Source organism: Bombina bombina, chromosome 3 (assembly GCF_027579735.1).
Source record: "Bombina bombina isolate aBomBom1 chromosome 3, aBomBom1.pri, whole genome shotgun sequence".
NCBI classification, from domain to species: Eukaryota; Metazoa; Chordata; class Amphibia; order Anura; family Bombinatoridae; genus Bombina; species Bombina bombina.
This window is the reverse complement of record NC_069501.1, coordinates 478,402,731-478,415,455: the sequence shown is the minus strand read 5'-3', so window position 1 is coordinate 478,415,455 and position 12,725 is coordinate 478,402,731.

The window sequence follows — 12,725 nt, the reverse complement described above, 5'->3', positions numbered from 1 at the left end:
CGATACATCTTACAAGAGAAATATTAATATTTTCCTTTCATTCCAATATTCTTCACATGGAATAATATGTTCTATTTATTCATAAATACATATTTCTATATTTATCTGATGTGTTTTTAGTTTTATATATATATATATATATATAGACATATATATATATATATATATATATATATATATATATATATATATATATAGGAATATCTACTTAAAAATACTTAGAACTTATTCCCCTTTGTGAAGAACATTGGAATGTGAAATATTTACAGAATAAACACAGTTAAACACTTCATTAAATGTGAATATTGCATAATTATGAATTTACATGTTTTCAGCAACTTGAATGCAAAGAGCTCCAATGCACTTATATATATATGTCTATATATGTATACAAATGTATTTATGTGTTTATATGTTTATTTATCTATCTATATACAGTATATATACACTGTACATATTTAGACATGTGTTTGTATAGATCTCTATGTTAAAGCCCTTTGAACGTCCTGAGACTGCATATCTTTGAGTCCTCATAACTTTTAATTAATAATTTTTTTTAATAATTCTTTTTTAGAGTGATATTATGAGTGTAACTGTACTGTGCAATGTATTTTTGATGTGTTTTGTGAAACATTTTAGACGAGCGTAACAGTTAACCAGAACTCTGAAGTTGAGCTAACTCGACGAGCATACATCATGATTACCCTTAAGTATTTGCATTTACTTTCAACTAGTAATACGCACGCTCATTCCAATACGTGCAAACAGTCACGATAAACCCGATATTGCTTGAGGGGGTGTCTATCAATCCGATCATATTCAATCGGGTTGATTTCACGCGATCTCTGTCCGCCACCTCAGAGCAGGCTCACAAGTTATGGAGCAGCGGTCTTTAGACCGCTGCTCCATAACTTGTGTTTCTGGCGAGTCTGAAGGCTCGCCAGAAACACGGCCCTTTAAGGTCCATACGGAGCTTGATAAATGGGCCCCTATGTATAAAAATCCTTCAGCTTCAATTCATAACTTTATCTTTTAATGTTTGTTTGTTTTTTGTTGTTTGTTTGTTTTTCTGAAACATGGGACCCACATGTAGAATTATGTAACATTATGTGCAACTGTAATGTAGCCCCGGAGCGTGAAATAGCCACAATGATCATTTTGCCATATTTTCTCAATAACTGTGCAGGACAAAAGTAATTACAGCACACGCCCCTGAAATTAAATACTGTACCGTGAGTAACCACTTTTCCTTTTCCTGCTACAAATATATTCCCTTTGTATTGTATTTGATTTTTCAAGCTCTTTGTACCTGGCATTGATATAAAATATACACAGTAAAGCAAACATTAAAAAGTCAACGCTGATAAAAAGTGACAGATTACTAGTTCCTTTTCATTTAAAGGAACATTGTATTTCTATCATGCATATTCAAAATACCCTAGCAATTAAATATGTGGAAAATAGTTTTGAATGAAAAAAAAACTAAATTAAAGGGACTTTAAACCCAATTTTTTTCTTTCATGATTCAGATAGAGAATGCCATTTTAAACAACTTTCTAATTGACTTCTATTATTTAATTTACTTCATTCTCTTGATATTCTTTCCTGAAAAGCATATCTAGATAGGCTCAGTAGCTTCTGATTGGTGGCTACTCCTACTCACATTCACTCGTAGCTTTATTGGTGGAGAGGGACACATATCTGCAAGCCTGACAAGAAAACATTGGATTAATAAATAAATAAAATTAAGCACAAACAAATTCTCGACATCTCATCGGATCCCTTTTGAATATATCGCCGCCTCGCAGCACTTTTTCGATCATCCAGGCCATAGCATCATTAGACCTAAACAAGGATGTCTCCTTTACAGGTACTTGCTACTTTCTGTTTGGATATATGTCCCTTTCATACCTGTGTTCACCCGAACAAAAAAAATGTAAATCATGTCATGTGTACTCAAGATAGACTTCTCCCTTGGCATCATTAGGCCTTAAAGGGACAAGAAACACAAAGGGCTGGATTATGAGTGGAGCGCTAAATATCGCTTGCGTGCAAGCGACATTAGCAATCCACTGAGTAATAACAGCGCACACTAATGCTAGGAAGCATTGCGCTCAGGAGAGTGCACTTCCATAGGCTCCAATGGAAGCCTCATTCTGATTTTAAAATATATATGTATATACACATATTAACATACATAAATATATGTATATAGTGATATACATATATATTTACTTGGAACACACAGTTCCCATAGACCGCTAAGTAAAGGCTCTTTTCACTGCCGTTTTTTTTCTAACACCCCCTTCCCACCAACTTTAGACCCCAAACACTGCCTTGTTTTTTATTTTAAAAAATGACACATTTTCTAAAATAAGACTTATAATCTCCTCTATTTTGAGGGCTTTTGGGGAACTTTTAGAAAATTAACCAGGCATCATATCTTTGGTTAATTTTCTGAGCGCTAATTGATACCACAAGCTTGCTGTAGCAATAAACAGCCACTTGTAATGGCTGGTTATTTATTGCGTGCCCGCAAGCGGGAAATCAATCATTTAGAGCTCCACTTGTAATCTGGGCCAAAATGTTTAATTCATGATTCAGGTAGAACATACAGTTTTAAATAACTTTCCTATTTACTTCAATTTTAAGATTTGCTTTATTTTCATTGTATTCTTTGTTAGAGTAGCAGCAATGTACTACTGGGAGCTAAACAAACACATCTGGTGAGCCAATGACAAAGAGGCAAATATGTGCAGCCACCAATCAGCATTGCTGCTCCCTGAGCCTACCTAGGTATGCTTTTCAACAAATGTACCAAAATAATGTTGCATTTTAGATAAGAGAAGTACATTGGGAAGCTGTTTAAATTGCATGCTGAATCATAAAAGTTTAAAGGGACAGTCTACACCTTAGTCATCTTAAACTCTTACCTTAAAGTGCCATTATACCCAAATGTTTAAACACTTGAAAGTGCTGCAGTATAGCTGTAAAAAGCTGACTAGAAAATATCACCTGAACATCTCTATGTAAAAAAAGAAAGATATTTTACCTCAAAAGTTTCTCAGTAGCCACATTCCATTGTAAAGGACTTCTAAGCAGCATATCAGTATGTCTGTCCCGGGACAGCAGAAGGAGCGAGCTAACGTGCACACTCATCTTATTTCCCTATTCAGTGTAAGGAAGTTTACAATGAAATCTCATGAGAGTTAAGTGAAATCTCATGAGATCACAGTAAAAGAGTTCATTACCTCAGCACTGAAGATGTTGATTAACTTCTGTTCATTTTTTTTTTTTACCTTCAGCTGAGTATAACTTTTTACAAAGAACTTACTCTGCTGAGCTGAGGAGATTGTGAGGTAAAATATCTTCCTTTTTTACATAGAGATGCTCAGGTAATACTTTCATGTCAGCTTTTTACAGTTATACTGAATCAGTTTCAAGTGATTTAGCATATGAGTATTATGTCTCTTTAAATTAAACTGCAAATAGCCTTCTGCACCATTTCTATACCATGCAGCAGGAACAGTGAAAAAGTTATTTTAAAATGAATAGGCTCTCAAGATAAAATTTGCTTTCATAAAATTGCTTGAGGGACCTTGCAGCAGTGACAAGACCTCTTAGATCAGGGGTCGCCAACCTTTCAGACTTCAGGGACCACTAAACTCACAATTTTTAATCCCGTGGACCACTAACATGATTTTTTTTTTTTTTTAAAAAGGTACAAACCTCTATAATGTATGTATGGATATAGATATATACACACACATACTGTACATAACTAGTGTAACCATAGCTAAGTTTACATTATGTGTATAAGAGAATACTTCCACATGACAGATAAAGGGTGAGTGCCAACTTTTGAGAAAGTGGGGAAAAAAGAATAATGTTTAAAAGGACCATAAGACTTCCAAGTTACCTCACAACTTAGGAATTATTCAAAACGACTTATGATCATGGACAGACATTGGAGTCATAAATTAAATTTATATCAGAAAGCTCTCAATAAGGATGTGAGCTAACGACTGATGTTACTGGCAAAAACTATTATACTGGTGGGATATGGCTGATCTGCTGGATGGCAATTACTGGAATTCAGGTGGAATGGCTTTTTTGCACGGGAAAATTAATAGAATGAAAAATAATATTTAATTTAAAAAAAAAAAAGATGGAGAGGAGGAAGACAAATATTGATGTAAGTCTATCTGAAGGAATTAGAAAAACTACTTCAAAGAGACAGGTAAAGGGAAGAATATAAATGAAATATAAGAAAATAAAATCTTTTTTTTTAATATATACTTTAATTCCACTATTTCATGCCAAGACTATACCAACCTCTGCTGGCTTTAGAATGGAAGCATCTTTCTCTGAGCAGCGCGCCGGGCAGGAGGAGGAGTTAAAAATACAATCTAGCTATGCAAGTTGCACAGTACTACGCAACGTGCGTAGGGAGATTATAATTTAACTCCTCCTCCGTCAGTTTTTACTGATGTCCACCCAGGCACTGTAGGGAGTTGCTGCGCGATGGAGGTGACTCCATCAGAGGAGATTAATTCCTGCTTGATAGTGTCAAGGACCACTAAGACGTTGTGGCCTAGATAAACTGGTCCTTTATAGTAAACCATGTTGCTGTATCTCTGGAGCTACCTAAATATAAATATAGTACACATACATAAGATATATCCAATTTTTCGTCTGTAGTTAAAGTGATTATAAATCCAAGCGTATAACAAACGCTAGGATTTACCATCACTACTGACGTTCATAGCGTGTCAACTGACATACTAACACATCTATTGGTTTAGAGGCTGAAATGTCACCTCAGTGGAGAAGAGCACTGTGTCGTCGGTGGTGGGAGGCGCTGCGTTAGCGATATATTTGCTGCACAGATAGGGTGAGTTTAACAGCGTTTTTTTTAAGTAAATAATGACTGAAACTAATGTTTATTTTTAGTGATGGTAAATCCTAGCATTTGTTATACGCTTGGATTTACAATCACTTTAAACCCTGGAAGTAATAATTAAAGGGATATGAAACCCAAATTTTTCCTTTCATAATTTAGACAGAGAGTGTTATTTTAAGCAACTTTCCAATTTACTTTTTCTGTCTAAGTTGATTCATTCTTTTGGTATCCTTAGTTGAAAAGCATACCTAGTCAGGCTCAGGAGCTGCAATGCATTACTGGGAGCTAGCTGCTGATTGGTGGCTGCACACAAATTCCTCTTTTCATTGGTTCCCCAGATGTATTTAGCTGACTTGCCTGTGGGAAGAACAGAAGGTCTATTAGAAGCTCAATTCCCATTTTGCAGCACAAAGAAAAAACTGCACGCTCAGCTTTCATCACTCTATTATGCTGTTCACAAACACAACATTTTCAGAATTACGTTTGCATCTTATTCTGCCCCATAAATTCCAGAAACAGCAGTTGGCATTTGACACTGTCCCTGTATTCTTGGTGTTGCTATGCAAATACTAGTAATTATGTGCAGCATTATAAAATAAATGTTTTGAAATCACTGTCATTTTGTTAGCACAATTTACAAAAGTTTTATAAATAAAGAATGGTGGAATCTGTGTTTACTGTCTCCTTTGATGTACATATGTAAATGAGCTCTGAGCTAACCAATCACTATGCAGGCTTATGCTCTCCCGATAATCCTTTGGTCCTAGTCTGCTATTTCTGTCTTGTCTATATTTATCGCACCTTGTATAGAGCTATTGGGGCCGATTTACCATTGCCTGTATAGGCCCCAATGCCTCTGTTTCCGCGCAAGCTGTAACAGGTGTTAATAAACTGCGGTCTTAAGACCTCTGCTCCTTAACTTGTTCGCCTGCTCTGAGGCTGCAGACATCAATCCGTTCGATCGCATACAATCGGGTTGATTTTGGCTGTGAATCTGCAGGGGGCCAGATTTACTTGTGCAATGTTAAATGCCGACAGCGTATGCTGTCGGCATTCAGCGATGTCGGTCGGACATGACCGCTACAGCGGATCATTTCCGTTTGACAGTTAGTAAATTGGCCTCTTTGAATGTGTTGGCATATTACAAATAAATATAATAATAATAATAATAATAATGTTACAAGCTTCAGCAAATATTACCTAATTTAAAGTTTTTTTATTCCCTTTCCTGTAATTCAATTCTGAAATTGTAAGCTTTTCCGTTCCTGTTAGAAATGGTCATGCAGAACACTGTTATATTCCACACAGCCATTGGCTGCACACTCTAGTGACCTATTTATAACTGTCCCTAATTGGCCACAGCAGAGAAGGAAATCTAAGTTATAACATGGCAGCTCCTGTTTTATAGACACTTCAGGGCCGATTTATTAAGCAGCGTATGGTGCTCATTCCGCGCGAGCCTTCTGGCTCGCAGTAATCAGGAGTTAAGAAGCATCGGACCGCTGCTCCTTAACCCGTCCGCCACCTCTGAGGTGGCGGACTGCAATCATCCCGATCAGATCCGATCAGGATGATTGACACCCCCTCCTAGCGGCCGATTAGCTGTGAATGTGCAGGGGGCAGCATTGCACAAACATTTCACAAGAAATGGTTGTGCAATGATAAATGCCGACAGCGTATGCTGTCGGCATTTATCGATGTCGGGCGGATATGATTCACTACAGCGAATCATGTCAGCCCGCCATTTGTTAAATCTACCCCTAAAACTTTACACTTATTTTGTCACTATTTAAACTTTAAAAATTACTTCTACATGTTATTCTCAGAAAAATCGTTTCTTTGAATGTATCATTCTATCTAGCATTTATTTAGAGCTAGATTACAAGTGGAGTGCAAAATATTGATTTCGACAGGGCGATATTTAATACCAGCGCACACAAATGTGCACTGGTATTACAAGTTAGACGCAAAGTGAACACAACCTCATGTTCACATTGCACGGAAGCTTTGCACTCATGAGAGTGAGCTTCCATAGGCTCCTCATGCATAGATATAAATATATACACAGGGAACACACAGTTCCCCATAAACCACAATGCAAAGGCACTTTTCAGTGCCTTTTGTTTCTAACACCCCACACCCGCCAACTTTAACTTTTTGGGGGCAATTGGGGAACTTTTGGAAAATTAACCAGAAATTTGGGGGTAGATTTAATAAAGGGCGAGCGGACATGATTCGATTCTGGTGAAATGCTTGTGCAATGCCGCTCCTAGCTCACAGTTGGCCAATCGGCCGCTAGCAGGGTCCGTCAATCATCCTAATCGTATCTGATCGGATGATTTCAGTCCGCCACCTAAAACTTAACTTCCGTTTCAGGGGGACCTGAAAAAAATGGAACCCTTGATCTCTGGTTGATTTTCGGAGTGTTAATTGCTACCGAAATTTCGAGGTAGCAATAACCAGCCACTTCAGGCGTGCGATAAATTGGTGCTTCACTTGTAATCTAGCCCTTAGTGTTTAATGTCCCTTTTAGTATGATGGTGACAGACAGATTTTAAAGCAAAATCGGGTAAAAAACAATTAATGTATGTTGCAATGTTGCTTTATTTTACTTAAAGGGACACTAAAGTCAAAATTAAACTTTCATGATTCAGACAAAGCATGCAGGTTAAAAGACTTTCCAAATTACTTATATTATCAAACAGTACAGTCTTTTTATATGCAAACTTTCTGAGGCACCAGCTAAGACTGAGCATGTGCAAAAGTTTACAGTGTATACATATATGAGTTTGTGATTGGCTGATGGCTGTCAAATGTTACAGGAGACTGGAAAATGGAAGTGAATTTTGAAATTTGGCAGAAAAAAAAAATCTATTGCTCATCTAATATTCAGACTAAGGGGTAGATTTAGCAAGCAGTGAATGCTGCTTCCTAGGATCACCTGAAACGTAAGTTAAGAAGCAGCGGTGACTGAAATCATCCCGATCCAATCGTGTTGATTGACACCACCTGCTAGCGACCGATTGACTGCAGATGTGCAGGGGGTTAGCATTGCACAAACATTTCACAAGAAATGCTTGTGCAATGTTAAATGCTGACAGCGCATGCTGTCGGCATTTAGCGATGTTGGACGGACATGATTCGCTACAGAAAGGGGCTAAGGGGCGTATACTGCATTTTCGTATAGGAAGGAGATGCATGCATTACAAAGAGCACAAGGAAAATAGAAGTTTAAAAATCATACTAAATGAATAATTGAACCATTCACACAGAAATACACAGGAAAAAAATTGTGGGCTAGATTACGAGTGGAGCGCTGCCCGTTAAAGACAACGCAAGTTAAATAATTAGCCATTACAGGTGGCTAGTTAATGCTCCCCTGAACTTGCTGTTCGACTTTGCGCTTAACGCAATTAAGCAGAGGTCAGACCTCTGGTTAATTAATAAAATATGACACAATTGTCCCCCAAATAAAGAGTACATTTATTTAAAATGAAATAAAAATATGAGCATCTTTATTTTATTTTTTTAAAACTGCACAAAGCAGGTATAAGGGGTTAAAGTGAGGGGACGTGGGGAGTTTGGAGAAAAAAAAAACGGAACTGAAAGTGCCTTTACATAGAGGTGAATGGGAGACTGTGTTTATACTGTAAATGCTTATATACATATATATTTATGTGTTAATTTGTGTATATATACCATGGGCGTATTATGGCCTAGGCCAACAAGGCACGGGCCTAGTGCGGCAGATTGGAGGGGGCGGCACTTTCTGCAGGCTCTGTGGGGAACGGCAGATTAGGGGGCTTAAATTATGCAACAGTAGGGGAAAACCTTGAGCCGGGGTTGCTGGGAGGCACAGCGGCACTCACATCAAGTGTGTGTCTGTCACTTTATTATTGCCTCGGTCCTCCTGAGCCCTACATGTCCCGAGGCCATCTACCTCTGCTCCCTCCCTCAAGGTAGGACCTACTGCTGCAGTTCCTACCCGGAAAAGCAACAGTGGAGCACAATAGCGCTTCTTTGGAGTCTGAAGTGGACAACCAGCGCTATATGAAGATGCCGCCTTCAAGTGTCACTCTGCTCTCTCCCTCAATTAGGACCTGCAGCTCTAGACTAGTTCCACTTCCTATCCGGAGTCTGAGTGCTTATCTGGTTCTGGAAGCAGCACGCTGGGAAGAGGGGGAGGTGTTAACAGATCCACCATGTGAGCTCAGCTGCACCTATAATGTTAGTGTGCGAGTGAGGGAATCTGCATTATATGTTTAGTAACTTTAGTTATAACAGGTAGCTTAAAATAATTTATTTTAATGTTTTCAGAAGCCAATATGCTGAATATTTTGTTTTATTTAACTGCAAAAGTTATTGCACAAAAGATTGCTTTTCAATTTTATATTATTTATCTGTGCAGTATTGCTTAAGTCTTATTATTATCTCACTTAGTTATAATTAGTATGCATGAAGAGTAAGATAATAATAATAATGACATAAGCAATACTTAACAGATAAATAATATATAAATGAAAAACAATCTTTTGTGCAATATCTTTTTTTGCAGTTTAATAAAACGTTACTGTTACTCTGTCTGTATGTGACTGAGAGCCCCTCCCTCCTGCTGAAGAGAGCAGTCTGCATGCAGCCCGGTGGTGGTGGTGGTGGGGGGGGGGGGGAAGCAGCTCCTAATAGAGAACGATTTCCTGCTGCTGTCAGTGCTTTGTGTTTGCCCTCATTATTCACAGCCAAGCTCTGGCTCCTCTGTACCAGGATCCTGCACTGCAAGGATGAAAAGGAGGGAAAAGCCAGGAAGACAGCGTGTTCCCTTCCCCTGGAGGTGAGAGCTAGGCTTGCTGAGCTGACATTGTGAAGGTAAACAATCCAGAAGACTTCACAATTTATTAGTGTGTTAGATTTTTTTTATAGGCTTGATATCCATTCAATTATTATTCCAATGTGCTTGTTTTAGTTGGGAAGAGGAGGGAGGATCATTCAGATGTTTATTGTGAAAGGAGGGGGATCCTTACAGCAGTACAGCTATATGGAGGGGGAAGTAACATTTGCACAGACTGAGGAATGTTGTGCCTTGTTCCCTTTTACCCCTTTTATTATATATATATATATATATATATATATATATATATATATATATAATATGCTTGCAATATTTTTTAAATTTGATTTCTATATGCTTTTCCCTATTACTCATCCCTCCAGATAAAGGGACACTTTACTCTGTAATATTCTGTCATTCATGTAAAAGACTAATAGCTTAAAAAGTTGATTTCCCCCCAAAACATTTACTTTAGAAATGGCAAAAAAAAAAGTAATGTTTCACCATGACAAAAAAAAATATAGCTAAAAAAAGCCTAAAACCTGGGGGGTAGGAGGGGTGGAGGGGGCAGCAGACTGTTGAGTGCCTAGGGCAGCACAAAACCTAAATACACCACTGATATATACATATAAACACAAAAATACAGTATATGTACTGTATATATTCATACACAAAAAGATTTTTATTTTGATGCCCAACTCTGTGCGATTTGCTCCCCACGCTGCACTAGGTGGATTGCCGTGTCTGACTACATAAGAACGAAGCTCCCATTGGAGCCAATGGAAGCACGCTTTTGTAAGCACTTGGCTTCCAGGCAATGTGAACGCGATTGCGCTTGACTTGTAATACCAGCGCACATTTACATTTAAATCTGCACTGGTATTACTGGGTGAATATTATACTCCACTCGTAATCTAGGCCTGTATTTTTAACAAAATATGGAACAGAGAGAGGAGCCTGTGTTTATCAGTAGCATACAGGATAAAGAAACATAAAAGGGACCCCTGTTACAGGGTACTCACATTTCCTTGGAGCACTCAGACAGTGCTATCAGGCGCAGACTGGGTATTTATACAGCAACCCAGCTAACTGTTCACCCGAATACAGGAACTCAGGGATGCAGGAGCCCAAAAATGCAGGAACTCAGGGATCACAGGAGCATAGGAATGCTGGAATCTCCACAGCTTAGTACTTCCAGTGGAAGCGATTGGTATAAAGCAGGCAATATAGTTTCCAACTTAAAAAATTAACAAACAATTTATTAAAATATCAATAAAAGTACATTTTAAAACAGGAACCAGAAAGGTAGGGTATGCTAGCTAGCCCTCCTTGGATTTACTACGCGTTTCTCAGTGCTTCAAAATGCTGTTTCATCAGGCATACAATAATGGCTGCAGTTAGCCTTTAAATATACAAGCTTTACCAATCAAAAAAATCACCTGGGAACCTCCCTAACAAGGGAGCGGTCCCAGCAAATTAACCCTTTGATTCGAGTACATATTTTCATCCATAATGAAGACTTAAGTTTTCGTGATATGTGCACACAGGATAGTGTCATGCATAGTGTACAAGATTTTATGCTGAATTTCTCCTATACCCGAATAATATTTTATATCAACCTCTTCTAATAACCTAGATACAAATCTATGTCTCTACTGAGTGATAATAGATAATAGATATTAGAAGTGTTTCTTATAATGTGTCTATTACTATACACCTATCGATTTACCTTTAGGGAAGGCGTGTAGATATTCTTACAGCTTGTGATTATTCAAATTTTGCATGTGATCGATCACACTAGTGTAAGCGTGTTTGCATCCGATATCGCAGTGTGAAGAGGGGTATTACTTGGGTGACAAACACGAAATTTATGATTACCTAATAAATGTATTTCTTTCTTGGCACGGTGAGTCCACGGATCATCATCAATTACTGTTGGGAACCAATACCCAAGCCAGAGGACACCGATGATAAGGGAGGGACAAGACAGGAACCTAAACAGAAGGCACCACTGCTTGAAGAACCTTTCTCCTAAAAGAAGCCTCAGCCGAGGAAAAAGTATAAAAATTATAGAATTTGGAAAAAGTGTGCAAAGATGACCAAGTTGCAACCTTGCAAATCTGTTCCACAGAAGCTTCATTTTTGAAGGCCCAGGAAGAAGAAACAGCCCTTGTGGAATGAGCTGTGATTTTCTCAGGAGGTTGCTGTCCAGCAGTCTCATATGCCAAGCGACTAACGCTCTTCAGCCAAAGGGAAAGTGAAGTAGCCGTAGCTTTCTGACCCTTGCGTTTCCCAGAAAAGCAAACAAACAATGCAGAAGACTGACAAAAGTCCTTAGTTGTCTGCAAATAAAATGTTAGCGCTCACACAACATCCAGATTATGCAACAAACATTCTTTGTGAGAAGAAGGATTAGGACACAAAGAAGGTACAACAATTTCCTGATTAATATTCTTTGGGTAGGAAACCAAACTTAGTACGCAGAACCACGTTATCAGAGTGAAATATAAGATAAGGGGAATCACACTGTAATGCAGAGAGTTCAGAAACTCTCAGAGCAGAGGAAATAACAACAAGAAACAAAACTTTCCAAGATAACATCTTAATATCTAAAGAATGCATAGGGGGATATTTAACAAAAGTCTGTCTGACCTGATCCGACAGTGCGGATCAGGTCCGACATACCTCGCTGAACGCAGAGAGCAATATGCTCTCTGTATTCAGCATTGCTGGTGCAACGCCACCCCCTGCAGATTCATGACAAATCGGCCACTAGCAGGGGGGGTGTCAATCAACCCGATCGAACTCGATCAGGTTGAATTCCGGTGATCTCTGTCCCCCTGCTCAGAGCAGGCGGACAGCGTTATGGAGCAGCCGTCTTTGGACCGCTGCTTCATAACTGCTGTTTCTGGTGAGTCTAAAGACTCACCAGAAACACAGGTCCTCAAGCTTGATAAATGCACCTCATAGCCTCAAAGGGAGCCTGTTGAAAAACTT